At 32.0% G+C, this 15,551-nt stretch overlaps 2 long non-coding RNA genes across 2 annotated transcripts; one reads left to right on the top strand and one right to left on the bottom strand.

The window, feature by feature from the left end:
* The first annotated feature begins 8,954 nt into the window (after positions 1-8,954).
* LOC144837637 (uncharacterized) lies at positions 8,955-14,612 on the top strand. The gene is made up of 6 exons (XR_013611538.1): positions 8,955-9,138; positions 11,833-11,919; positions 12,823-12,869; positions 13,114-13,220; positions 14,094-14,196; positions 14,512-14,612. It is a non-coding gene; the product is annotated as an uncharacterized LOC144837637 (long non-coding RNA).
* Positions 13,072-14,580, bottom strand: LOC144837636 (uncharacterized). Its single transcript, XR_013611537.1, has 3 exons — positions 14,485-14,580; positions 13,890-14,029; positions 13,072-13,175 (listed from the first exon to the last, which is right to left on the bottom strand). It is a non-coding gene; the product is annotated as an uncharacterized LOC144837636 (long non-coding RNA).
* Positions 14,613-15,551: the final 939 nt, after the last annotated feature.

Raw genomic sequence — 15,551 nt, 5'->3', positions numbered from 1 at the left:
ACTGTGTTTTTATGTTGTGTTACACTCACACTTATACATTTTGAACTATCTCTAGACAAAGTAAGTCTCCTGGCTACTCACTGCGGCCTTTTTACAAAGAAATTGTGTTTTCACCAATATGTAGCCTACATAACTCGATCACCGCTATTAATTACTAAGTGACTGGTTAGTAGACTACGCATACTGTATGTACTTATAAAATAAGACAGAGCCGTTGGGGCGTATGTGAAGACTGTGAAACTTTTATTGGCGCGCTTTCCAAAATAGACATTCGAGCTACTAGGGCCTATTTTCATCTCTTACCGCGCCTATTTAAACATCGCCTCTCTAAAATATCACTAAAAATATTGATATGCTTATATCCAAGAATAACATTAATAAACCAGATCAAAAAGGAATTCGAATTTCAAATATTTTTATTAAAAAGCGGAATGTAGCTGGCCTAAATGCCTCTAGGGGGGAAAATACTACCGGACGTAGAGATATTTTGTTTTCTTCTTCTGATGAATATAAATAAGATCAAAATACAAAGCATCACAATAATGAACTGTATTGAAAATATCAATATCACATTGTTACGTGCACTGTGTTCAATGGGCTTAACTACAGCAATACTTTCTGGTGAACAAATAGAGACTAGATCTATCGATTAAAGTTTTGCATTAGAAAAAAACCGTGAAATTCGTGAAATACATTATACAGTTTATGGGTTTTCATTACTATAGGCCTTTTATTGTAGATATGTTATTGTTCTCCAACTCATGTTTTACTGACGGTTTTATTTTTACAATAAACCCAAACGGTTTTATTTTTACAAAAATAAACGTAAACTCTTTTCAAATATTTAAATTTAAATATAGAAGAGCCTACATCTACAATCTAATTCATATGGATATATATATGAAGTACTAATATTGAAGAATATAATACTTTATATACAAAAAGGTTTTGTATGCCTTATTATTTTAATTAATTATGTATTTATTCATTATTCAAACTACATTGGTCTCGATGGGAGCCCTGATTATGCAGGCCTATCATTCTCATTGACAACCAAAAATAATTAAATACTGGTTTTTACAAATATTCGTGTTACTTGATTAGAAATTTTATGAGACTTGATGAGAACAAGATCATTTTCTTGTATAGTCATCAATATCATTGATTGCTTATTGGTTGCTATATTTGTATTATAATGTAGTCATTATTGATGGCTATTTGGTAGTCATTATTGATGGCTATTTGATACAGTACGACCAAGTATGCTCTATTGTTCATCAGCATCATAAATAATGCAATGTTCTGCACAAAAATATAATAAATTATACATCAATTAAGTATCTAGGTGTATGACGTCATCTTCCTATAAGTAAGTGGTACTGTACAATACAGGAGACCATATAGAAAATCTTGAACTGAGACAAAATAGAAGAGGTCTGTCTACATTTGCTTTTGAAAATGATCATGAAAACGAAATGTTGGGCCAGGAAAACTATTGGAGATCTAACTACCAGAGAACATTTATTACAAGATAACACAGTAATACAAACTACAAGGAAAGAGCCTATGTAGTGAGGAGCTAAATGACATGATTGAAAATTAGGGAAAACTTGGTGTTTGGAGAAAAACTATGTTCAGTTTCAAGGACAAAAACTGGAGAAAATTAACAGTTTCAGTAACCAACCAATCTTCTTATGCTGAAGACATTTGGTCTTTGGTAGAGGACCAGTTAATCTTTTGGATGGTTTCAATACAACCGGATATACAGGCAGTATTGCAATGCTCAAAGAAGATGATGAATATGAATCAACAATAGGAGACGTTTTTCAAGACATATAAATTGGTGAAAAAGATGTGAAAGGACAAGGTAAGATTTCAATAACGTTTAATCCTAAAAAAACGACTTAGAAATTTGTGAATGCATCCAAGAAAGTTTCACCATCAATACTCAAATGTTGGTCATCTCTGATTTGATATGCAGATGCTCAATTAGACAACTTTACATAAGTAAAACAATAAAGTGAATGATAGGCCTAATAACTTGCAACAGTGAGAATGAGAAAATGTGAAAAAGTGAGAACAATGAGAAAAGGTGTAAAGTGAGAATGAGGAAATGTGTATATGTGAGAACAATGAGAAAATGTGTATATGTGAGAACAATGAGAAAATGTGTAAAAGTGAGAACAATGAGAAAATGTGCAAAAGTGAGAATGAGAAAATGTGTAAAAGTGAGAACAATGAGAAAATGTGTAAAAGTGAGAATGAGGAAATGTGTATATGTGAGAACAATGAGGAAATGTGTATATGTGAGAACAATGAGAAAATGTTTAAAAGTGAGAACAATGAGAAAATGTGTAAAAGTGAGAATAAGAAAATGTGTAAAAGTGAGAATAAGAAAATGTGTAAAAGTGAGAACAATGAGAAAATGTGTAAAAGTGAGAAAGTTACATAAATCAAGTCTTAGATACAAATCTCTGTTTGATATGCAGATTCTCAATAAACTACTTCACACCACTAAAACAATGAGAATGAGAAAATATTAAGACATTTTCACCAGTAAACTAACTCTCAAATTTAGATTTTCTCTCTTTGATATGTAGATTATCTGTTATTATACCACTTATTACTAAAACATTGTTTTCTTTTTTTGTACAAAATTAATGATAAATATGTTATAAAGCTGTTTGCTGGTGTAGACTAAATTTAAAACAATGATTTCTTTCTACATTAAGCATCTTTAGTAGTTTCTAAAGAAAAACAAACTTAAATTAATATGTTTGTTCAATATAGTAACTTTTTTATTTTTACCATATAATATTTAAACATCAGATAATGGATACTCAAATTGAAGATAGGGTGAAGTGGGTAGCGTGTTGCAGGCAACCCTCTAAAACCTATACTGTGACCACCTCTGCATGTAACATTAAAGTTAAACAGCTCTGTTATACTAATATAATTGAGGATGTAGTTATAGTTAACCTGGAGAGTCACATTTACTTTCCTCAAGTTTGTTTAGGCCATCCAGCTTAATCCCCACCTTGCACACATCTTGATAATCTTGTACTGACTATCTTACCATACTACTCTTTGTCACCAATCCTCAACTCTGTTAAAGTTACCAATTTACACCTATTCAATTTAGCCAGTGAAAAAAAAGATTCCTTGTCATAACCTTTCATATAAAATCACTTTACTGGTAAATATACAGTAACTTGTTTTTAGATGACCCTAACCTTTACCTACAGTTGCTGTATTTACCAGTAACATAATGTATATATCAACAGTTCCTACTGGTTCAGAGAGTACCATCTCTCTCTCCCCAACCTCTCTGAACCAATAAGAACTGCTGATAAATAAGGCATGTTATTCTATAAGAAATTTCTAGAATGAAGGGGACACTAACATTAATATGTAAAGGCTTTTATAAAATTTCAAAAAGAAAGAAAATAAAAGTAAAAATGTTGCTTACATAATAGTAAATTTCAAATAGCAAATAAAATGCTAGAAGATTTTAAAATGAACCGATTTGGAGTTACGGTTAATTACAATTTCCGAACGGCGGCTTGGAACGATCGCATTTTTTTATCGTAAATACTCAATAAAAATGACAATATCCTACTATTAAGATCTCGGTTGATTAATCAGCATCAATATCAAAATACTTTACAATAACTTTGATCAACTTTATTGATAAATCCATAACATAATTTCTTATTTATATGCATACAGCGATGCTATTGTTGAACCTTCCAAAATGTACGATTCATATTTCATCGCTACCAACGATTGGTCGAAGCGACGTTAAAGAAATTCACAATATCGACAACACAATGCCAACGTAATTATTAATCATTAATTTATAGAATTGATAAATTATTTCTAGTTAAAAGTAGTTAAGATAAGAATTCTTTAGAGTTTGTTTGTTATGTGTCTAATTGTTCTACGTCATTTTGAGAGGACACACTCGAGTTAGGGGGCTAGGCCAATAGTAAAATACTGCTATATAGAACCCAACAGATTATAGGCCTGTTGAGCAATTCTCCACACTGTACTGACTTACCCCAACTTGAACACAAATCAAGTGATGTTTGTATCAAAACATTCTCTTATTAGCAAGTACTGTATAAATGAAAAATAAAATGTAGTTAAGAGCATACTAAGCATATGAGTTTTTTACCATGTATTTGTTATTTTGTGTTTCAGAGTAAAAACACCTGAGCAACTTCCAACACCAGTTCAGGCTACTCCTGGTAAGTTTTCAGATTGTGATACTTGTAATTAGTAAAATAAACTAACTACAAATTACAGCTGCAATGAAACCCCCAACACATAAATCTAAGTTCCTAGTTGCATTATTTTTCCCAATGTAAGGCAGAAAATATAAGGGTTCTACATTTTCATTACTTGCATGACATTATTGTTACTATTTCAAAAAGCTCCCTAAAAGTCCAAGAAGTAGGACTGAGCTTTGGATGTGACATTTCCATGGTTCGTTGCCCTTGAATGCCGATATTTTTTGTGGTGTGCAAGAGACTATTGAGAGGGTTAGGTATATCACTGATATAATCCCAGGTCTGGAATTGACCAAAAGTTTTGTCTTCAAATTTAGCATTAATTAGGGTGGGGGATTATGTTCAAGCATGGGTTTATACCTGAAAATATTAAATATTATTAAGGTCTAAAATTGACTCATTTTACTTACAATATGATTATTATTTGTTAATGTTAAATTTTTGTTTCTTTCCAGATGGTGGTTGTATAAAAGTAGTGAAAGGGAATACAGCAATGTATATCTATAAGGAGGACAGAAATATGCCTTTGCAACATCTAAAAGAGAAACGTCTCATTCAGGTTTGAAGATTTTGGATAGTTGTCTATAGTGTGAATTATGTTTCTTAACTAGTTTTAGGGTGGAGGTTGCTGCTCACGGTAATTGGTTTTGGTTACAATCACACATGAAGTGATTAGTAATGCCAACTATGCTTAGATCAACCCAGAGAGCTTAACTAGTTGTTACGGCCTACACAACAACATCGGCACATTCCTCAATATTTACCTGCAACAATTCAACCAACAATCAAAATGTGAAGCCAAGGCATTCTTATGCTACAATTGTGAAAATCGTTAAATGTTATTATTTTGTTTATCTAGATGGAAGAAAACGACCTTATGGTAGATGAATCGTTGAATGTGGTGAATTTGACAGACATTATTGGGCAACGGAAGATTCTGTTTTTGATTCCTAGTGAGTAAAAAATTACTACATTAAGTCATTAATTATGCATCACTTCAATTTCACAATAAACCAGTTTTGTAAAGTTGGATGTAGTCAACATGGAACTAAAAGAAATTCAACTTAACTGTATTGACATAACTTCTCTTAGAAACTGACCTTACCTCATTGAAGTACTGTTGGTTCAATATAATAAATATGCAACAACTAGTTGCAATCAGTTCCATATCAACATAAGCACTGGATGTTTCAGATTTTTCAAAAAAAGTATTGGATAATCTGTTGAATTGGCAAGGAATGATTCATTAATAATTTATTAAAACATTACTGTACTAACACATTTATATTTACCTTGAATCGCCACAGTCCATCTTCTTTCGATAGAGTGTGGCAGGGTTAAGGGGGCTTTTTGGCCCATTATAAACCAATGTGTTTGTTTATCTCTTTCTTGAAGAAATAAATACATACATTCTTCTAATATCTTAAAATTGCATAATTTATGGTAACACTGTTATATCATTCCATTCCCACCTCTTATTCCACATGATATTAATGGCAGTTAAATCTAAAAAGCATGTTAAACAAGATCAAACACACTCCTCCTTTTTTAATTTAGTAATTTTGCTATACATGTACCAAAGTTAATTGATATATTCTGTTGTATGCTATACATATACCATGTTGAAAACATTCCCAGTATAATATAATTTTTTGATTTGAATGTGTACTACAAATGCAGCCAATGTGGTGAAAAATAGGGATTTCAGACATTTGGCCATTTTCGATCCAAAATGGTGGATCATTTTCAAATGTACAGTACATTAAACTCTTCCAATGACCATTGTTGACAATTTGGTATCTCATGTGTATAAAAGCATGCAATAGAAAAATTGTATAAGCAACAAACGTACAAAGGCTCTCTCTATATAGATATAAACCACTGAACCATCTATTCCTCTTTAGGTGCTGACTTTCGCAATGTTTATTTCGAAGTTCTAGCAGCAGCATTCATCCTGACGATGATGTTGGATCAAAATTAAAGTTATTGTACGACTACGAAAGAAATCTCTATTTTGGACGGAAGACTCCTGTATTTCACAGTCGTCTCCCAGTCTAACATTATGCTCCCAGTTTTCCACATTTTCTCCCGGATTACAAAGATAACTGAATCTTGATTTATGTGTTCGTTTCTGCATTAAAATATAACAAAAAGGCTTACATACAAGCAAATTTACGATATTTAAGCAAGTGTATAACCATCTGCAGCCATCATTTTTTTTATATTTGTTTGAACAGAAAGGGGATTTCCCTCATATAGCCATCATGGGATACCACTTGTGACATCACACACTGCACCCCTTAACTCCAAAGATCTTTGTTACCTCTAGATAATAGATAGAGGGTGTGACCTAAAAAAACAACACCTCCAATTTGTTTAACTTCAGATGTTGGCATTGTATGAAATAGTTCTAGTTAGTCAAGTTATTGCATGAACCTCTGCTAGATATTATGTGCTTCTTCCATTTCTTTTTTACTGATACCTATCCAACAAAAATAACAAACTATAAAAAACATGATTTTTATTTAGGGATTAGTGTTTATAAAATACTTTAGAAAGCCAAAATGTATTTACATTTTCTTTCTTTATACTACAACACTTCAGGATGTAGGACATCTGTTTACAATGTGGCACATTACAATTTACATAGCTAGCAGTAATTAATTATAAAATTAATAATAAAAGTAGTTTTAGGACACATTTTTAAAGTTGCTTATAACATTTATAATTTGATAGATTATTCATATAGGGATGTAAATTGGCAGGAGACACTCATCCACTTTAAATCTTCCACCTAGTCTACCGGTAGTTTATTTTTTTAAATGTTTAGAAATCAAATTTTTATTTAATTTTGCTTCCATGGTTGGTGGTTATTATAACTTTTTTGCACTGTCTTTCTTCCAATTTTTTATTTTTTGCATGCATGCATAAATAAATACAGTATAATTGGAGTATCACAGTATTTTTGTTTTTATATTAACTAGTTAGTGGTACAGTATATACTTTTGTTGCAATTGCAGCAACCATCATTAGTGGACACCAGCTCCTATAGCAGATAATCATTCAAAGCCTCATTTTCATTAAGCTCTGTCTACACTTTCAAACTAGCTTGACAACAAAAAAAAGTATGGTAGTAATATGACCATCATGGTGTCTATATGGGCACATCACATCATCACAAGTGTTTTGACAGTGTAGACAGAGCTTTAGATAGCCTAATCTGTATAAACTTGGTATTTTTCAAAATTTCTCTGTAAGTAAAGCATAAACCATTTGATTTATAATTTGGAATTTGTCTATAATTTACAGTCAAAAAATCTATTTGCCAATGAATACAATTTCTATTAAAACTACTGAAAAATATACTGAACCATATTTATGCATCAAATATAATTTGAATGCCTGCAATATTGAGAATGAGAGGTCCTTTGAAAGATATGTGTGGCACGTTTTGAGTTATTTAATTTTTTAAATAAAGTGCCTGTCTGTATATAATTAAAATATATAAATTGGAACCAGATTTTAATCCTAAATCGGCAAGAAACTAACAATTTTACCATATTGTTACATACTTGTAATACAAAGTTGAGTTGAATACAGAGTAAGTTTACTCATTTGAAATATAATAGTGATTACAGTAAATACTGCCCTCAACAATAATTTATGTTCAAAATGCATTTAAAGCTCAGGTACAGGCATGCATTTTAAATATAATATCTGGTTAATTGTACATAAATCAAATATTTGTAACAGAAATCAAGACAAAAAAACATGAATTTCCCTTAATATGGTCAAATACAAAATTTGGCAAAATTCTGCCATAAAAACCAGGAAGACTTTTTTTCAGTAGTTAGGTAGTTTAACGTAATGCAATAACATGTCTGGTGACTCCCTAGAAGGTGAAAAAAGATGGTGGATATACGGTGGATAATTTTTGCTATAGCATGAAAGTAAAAATCTGAAGTTGAATAAAAATACCATAAATGTAAAATTCAAGATATATTACCTATATTTAGTCATCTGATAACATTTTTTACCACACCGTTTATTTTTCATAGCTTTTTAAAATGCCTCTATATTTACAAAATGTGTGTACAAAAGAATAGAGATTTTACTGTGTAATTTGAACTATCCCCCCACTGATAAGAAAGTGCTTATTTTCAACAAGCTCCTGTAACACAAATAAAATCCCAAAAATTATGAAACATAGGGGAAATTATAGATCGATAATTATTGGAATGTATGATCAATAGAAATTTTTTGCCCGCACCTGGCCTTTAATTTAACGCATAAATTCACTTCACATTGATCACACAATTTCTATTGAAGCAAACCAACATAATGGATTGGTAGATTTATACTTATACAGCTATAAATTCCAATTACCAAAATACAACCAAAAAGTTTATTTTGTGTTTAGTATAGTAGTAAATAACACAAAAAAATAAAATTCTGCAAAAGTGTGGCTGTACATTCCCATGGTTTTATAAAATAGTGATTCATAAACCTCCCTTTAGGTCTGATGGAACAATCCATTTGATCTAATTTTAGGTTTTCATTGTGTCAATAAACAACACCCTTCATTGATCGTATAGAAAAAATACCATGCCCAAGTGCAATAAAGCAACAAAACTTCGATTTCATTGTCCTATTATCTTTGATACCTTGACAAAAGTGCTCTATTCGCACACAAGACATTTTTTTATTCTGTTCCTGCTATAACAAAATCCTTGCTGCTATGTATGATCAAACTGTTAAATGGACGACGTCATATGCTATCGGATTCCTCTACAACATCAATTTCCAAGATGTAGGCATACTATTCGACAGTATTATGGTTATATTGGTAAGTTTTTCACTTAATTTTAGAGCATTTTAACTGTATTTACTTACTCATCTCTTCCCCGTCTATAAGGGTAATTTTGAATTGAAATTGAATACAGCAATGGGCTACATTTCTCTTTATTCTAAAAATATTATAATCTGCTTCTTTGTGGTCACAATTTGACGGCGACATAGCAGCCATCTTTTTAACTCATTCTCAAAAGTAGGTAATTAATTAATCAGATTTTGAATATGCGATTATGTAGTTTTAATAAAGTTCTTAATCAAAAAAATGTTTTCACTTATAAAAAAACAAAACAAATGCTTAAATTCAACCAAAAAACCCATTGGCTTGCAGCCAGTTTGACCATCTTTTGCTTTAAATTAGTTTTTTCAGGTAATTAATTTAGAAAAGAAAATGTGAAAAAAATTATGTTTTTATATAGTGACACTGACCGACAATATTCACAAGGATTAAATAAATATAAAAACTTTATTTTTGTAACATTAAATTCTAACTTACTGGGGTACCTGGTAAAGTCAAGACACAACTTTGCACTGATTACTAGCTTCATTATGGTAGTATGTTTCCATGTACGTGTTTGATCGAAAAATGGCTGGGGTAATAATGTTCAGCGCTTAAAGGTTTTAAAAACATTAGGTGTTCATAAATCCAGGATATTATTATAAAATCAATTATCACATTGTTGGCGCTTATGTGTTTATAAAACCAGATTATACTCATTTTCAGAACATTCTGTTTACAAAATGGCTAAATAGAAAAGTCCAACAATTATATAATTACATAGTATCTACACAAATGCAAAGTTACAAACTGGAAACTGCACGGTCAGTTGGTAAGATAATTTTGTTCGCCAAAACTAACATTGCATGCACAGGATACTAACAACATAACAATTGAGTCACAAAGTTAAGACAGAAAACACTTTAATAATGGTTTTATGGTCAACTCTATCAATAGTAATTTCAGTTATAACGTATACGTATAACGATTCAAGAAACAATTGAAAAATACACTTAAATACTTTGTTTCCTATTAATTCAAGAATAAACTATAAAGAAATAATATAAGGAAATAAAGTATTTTGACTTAGCAATAGGCCTACTATAGGTAATTATATCCCTGATTTAGGTTTTTTGAAAAGTTGATGCATAAAGTAATTGCGGGAAAGCATTCTTCTTTGTTTGAGTTGTTTTGCTTAAATATAAATAACAATTGATTTCACAATTTTGACTTAGGACTAGGCCTACTATAAGTAAGTAATTATATCCTTGCTATTTTGAAAAGTTGATGCATAAAGTAATCGTTGTTGTTTTGCTTAAATATAAATAACAATTGATTTCACAATGTAAAAATGTAAGTGCCTCTAGGTTTTTCCCTTGAATTATTATTAGTCATGTGACTCTGTTCATAATAGAGGGCGTAAAAATGAAAAATGTGAACGCCATATTTTGCAAAATGGGGTTTAATATATTTACCACAAAAAAAATAGAACCACAAAATTGTTAGATAAATGTTATTGTCCAGAATCGCATTTATTTTTTAGTCGATTGTAGGATAAGGGCTCTTATACTGTAGGGCCTATCACAGCCTCCGTCACAGACAGAGCCACAGGGTTTCTGAACTATAATTATTATATTAGGTCAACAAAACTTGCCGTAAAATGAGGTTAGCTTAATGTATTATATTAATTATTTGTTCTAATAATCAATAGAATAACAATGTTGGTAATTAAACATTATTAGAATTGATCACTGAGTTTCTTTTGATAAATGAAATTGTAAAGACGATCAGGCCTAGGGCTGGATAAAACTATAGAGTATGACGATCGCAAGTCAGCCTATTAACAGGGCTACGGGGTTTTCCATTTCCACCATTTTATTTATTAGGTCATCAAAATTGACGCAAAATGAGGTTAGTTGCTGTATTATTATTACCTTTTTTCTAATATTCAATAGGGTAACAATGCTGGTAAATTAAACAATGTTCAAATTCAACTGAATTTCATTTGGTAAATGGAATTGTAAAGACGATCTGATCAGGCCTAGGGCTAGATAAAACCATAGAGTACAGGATGCCTGCATTACTAGCACCGCAAGCCTGATTTAAATCATATAATAAAAATATCGTTCAGAACTTGCCATTTTACATTGTTTACAATAATTTTCACATGAATAAATCTATTAAAACACCATTTGGGAATGGAATAACATACAGTACTGTACCAATTTTTGTGATATTTGTAGATCGCACAGTTGTAGTTAAACTATATAGACTTGCTCCAAGTTTCTCAAGGCCTAAACTAAACATGTTTAGTATCTGATAGAAAGATTTAAATCAAATGTTTACAAACAACTATAAAGGTTCTCAAGTACTACAGAACTTTGGCCCAATGTACGAAAACTACGGTAACATACTGTACAAACTACACGAAACTGTATGACTTGGCCTACAGTTACGGGGAAACCCCTCGGACACCATGAATTGCCTGATACTGTACCTTTCAGTTCTTGACACCCAAAGCAACTATAACGGCTATCAAGTTAAAGTATCATTCTGTGTACGTTAAGAAACAGCAGAATGGCTATTTGATGCGACGATACAAATAACGTACTGACATTTTCTATTTACTGAGAGAGTACTGAAAACTATATAGCAAGTTAGAAACTCAATTCAATTCATTTGCTGTTGCAGTATACCAACTCAGGAGACAAACCTCATAAACACAACATCGAATGGTGTGCATTTCCCTGATTTGGACCATCTTCAATGTCAATCATGGTGAGTATAGTATAGTAAGTAGTAATATAATTAATTAATATTTGTTTTAAAAAATGTGCTGGTTATAGAATAAATTATGTATTCCCTAACAAATGTAGATGTGTATTCATAATTAATTGTCACAATTTGAGAAAATTCGGATTAGGCCCTCACGGATTCCATGGCAGCCACAGTACAGCGCTTATGTATGATCAACACACTACTACCAAGTTCTTTATCGTGCACATGCGCATTATGTTAATGGCAACGGATTTATGTTCACGCCTTTAGGCATTTTAATAGGACACATGCAATGACATGTTTCATACACATGACTCTCACTAAGCTAGATTCCCAAAGCTTTACGCAATGTTACAACCGCTAATGAAGAAAACGCCAAGAAGTGTGGTCGTTAAGAGAGGTGGTCACTTATGATAGGTGGTTGTTACGGGAGGTGGTCGATTATGAGAAGCGGTCCCTTAACAGAGATGGTGATTGTTCAATAGAGGTGGTGGCTAATGAGGGTGGTGGTTGCTTATGATGTACGGTCTTACGAGATGTCCCCGTTTTGAAAATCGGTCGTTTACGAGAGGTGGATAGACTGATAGCTAAAGTAAAGAGATGCATTTGCATATGATTTAGACATAGGTTTGTAAAATATATAATATTTTCTACATTAGCTGGGGATACTATATTAGCTGGGAGGCAATTTTCATTACTACATAATAGCTGTTTTACATAGCTGGTGTTGATTTTGTATTTACTACATAAGCTGTTGGTGTTTCTGGAGGTTTTACTGCATTAGCGGTTGTAACACGTCATATCACTCTTTTCTTCATGGCGCAAATGTATTCTGAAAACGATTTTAAGAGTTGCCTGTAAAGTACAGTAGGCCTAATTATTAGTATTTTTATGTCATTACAGTGGATCTGATGAGCAAGATAATGCAAGAGATCCGGATACACTACCGAGTAAGTGGGAATTCTTAAATCAGAATTAGTACGTTTCCAAGTAATGGTATATAAGTCAAATAAGTACTGCACTGTTGAAAAATTGTAACAATTTGAGTGCTTATCTGACCATTCTTATTTGTAGTGCTATTTGAAAGTTCTAGTTGATAGTTTAAAATAAATACTGTATTAAAATAAAAGCATTTCAATGTCAACTTTACTTACCTGCACCCTCTCCAAATCTGTGTGTTTTCTATACTTTTAGACAACAAAACCTGCCAACTGGGTGAACGCAAAATAAACACACCTCTGGAAACTCTGAACAATCTTGGAATTACGAATGCAAAAGAATTAGTCAAGTTTACCTTTGGTGTATGTATTGCATTTTATTTATAAAAATCAAATTAGGTATTTTTTATTTAATAAATATGACAAAGAAGTACAGTACTACAGTAATCCTTTCATATCACCTACTGTAGCAAAACTCTTGACATTTCAATACTGTGTTTTATATAAAGTGCAATCCAGCGTTGTGTGTAAATTGATGCAAATTCCCATTTGGAATCAGTTACCATACTGTATCAAATCAGGTCTAACAATTCGCCTTTACTACTACTAAGCCTGTTTGTAAATTTTACGGTGAAAAACAACTTTGACCCCAATACATGCACGTGGATAATCACAGCATCAATAGTTCAGTAGGCATGTTTGTACAGTATCATATTCATATATAAATGTATAAGTTTTAACGTCATACCATATTTTATTTCTCAAATTGTATTCAATATAGATTTAAAAGTAGGTAATATATTTACTATTTTTATATTTTATCTTTGTGCATTTTTATATTATAATTGTTGATGTTATGTGTATTTTAAGGGAGGTTGTGAATAGAGGTGCTTGTCACATGTTCATCCCTTTCTTTTCGCTGCCTTTTTGTTATGTTATGTGCAGTGATTAAGTTTAACAAATAAAATAATGTGTGTCCTAGTGCGTGTAAATTTTCAAGTTTCGCTAGGCAATAAAAAAGGGGTAAATTACACTTACAGTAGGTCATAATAGCATGGCTTGATATGAAATACTCTGTACTTACTATAAAACCTCAATAGGCCACTGTTGGTAGACAACGACATTATGAACTAAGGTAGCTTGTTTAGCATATGGTAGAGAAATCTCGTATCCTGTAATAAAAATAAATAACTATTAAATAAACGGCAATGCAATTCCTTTCCTGAATTTGTTTAGCTTGGTGAAACAGAGTATTGGAAGATTGTTGACATGAACAATATCAAAATTGACCCAGAGAAGAATGTTGAAAACCAGTCTTACTTTAAAGTCGTTCCAAAAAGTAAGTAAAGAAGCACACCTGAAGAGTAGTGGCCGCATAACATAATATCGTGCAGTAGAAAATTACGAAATTAAGAAACAATGCTTCTTCTCAAGAAAATGAATGAAGTCATTTAACAATAGCTCGCTGGGTTTACTGAACCTGCCCATACCCTTTTGCTAGCCGAACTAACTTTCCAATTGATGGTCAGTACTATTGTGGATTTCACAAACCAAAAAAAAGATCATCATACTGTACTTGTCTGCATGACGGTCTAGAATTGTTTTATATTCAGGGCTATTTAATGACATATTTTTTTTTATTTTTTTTTTTCAGGTAATTCTATGCAATTTTCAGCTAATAGAGGGCTTCCATCAGACATAGAACACATCACCTCAATGTGACCACCATTTACAGTGCCTACAACCTGCAAGAACTGACATGACAACCAACAACCTAGTCAGTGGCAGATCCAGGATTTTGATAGGGGGTGGTGGGGGTTGTCCAGGGTGCGATTTTTATTTCGTACATAAGTTGGGGACCCCTATGTGAAAGATAGCTGAACTTCTTCCTAAATATCACTAAACCTAACCCTCTAAATAATCTCTCTCACTATAAAGTAAAAGAAGTTGCTCATGGGATTCGAAACCCATACATTGACATGTAAAGTCCATAGCCTAATCCACTCGACTACACAGACGGCTCGACAGAAAGCTTTGTATTAGTGAATTGTTGTTAGATCAATTCTTACATCACACCTTATGGATAGGACTAATGAATATTCATGTTTATTTTTTGACATTTCATGAGGGGTCCCCAACTTATGTACAAAAAGAAATATCGCGTCCAGGGTCTAAGAATTAAAGTGCTTAATTTAAAAAATAATGTCCTATCATTTGTATTGCAATTTTTAAAATACGTGCCTTACTATAAGATATCGTTAGATTCCTCAACTTTCTTTTGGCCAATGATTCTGGGCCTTCTATGACTATGAGAGTATAATTTGATTAGAGTGCCTAATATGGATACACCGAATACCTTACAAAAACTGTAAATCTTGTTTCTCAAATAATCCATTGGTTTTGATTAACTTAGACATTTTATAAAGATTTGGCAATTATTCAGTAGGATCAAACATAAACATCTTTATTGTGTGTTTTTCTTTCCTTGTATGGGAGGGGGAGGTGGTTAAGAAACAGTAAAATGTATCAGGCCTTGTCTTTTGAAAATGCAGGTGTGCTACACATTGCATTCCTAAACACATTCAGGGGTACTGGTGCTATAGGTACATGTATACAGTAGTTATTGTACTATCTTGGTGTAAAGAAGTTTACCAATTATAAAAAGTGTGCCATAAACAGGAGCATTAATTGGTG

The sequence above is a fragment of the Antedon bifida genome, chromosome 3, assembly GCF_963402885.1.
Source record: "Antedon bifida chromosome 3, ecAntBifi1.1, whole genome shotgun sequence".
NCBI classification, from domain to species: Eukaryota; Metazoa; Echinodermata; class Crinoidea; order Comatulida; family Antedonidae; genus Antedon; species Antedon bifida.
The sequence above is the reverse complement of the archived record's forward strand: the minus strand, read 5'-3'. Positions and strand labels throughout refer to the sequence as shown.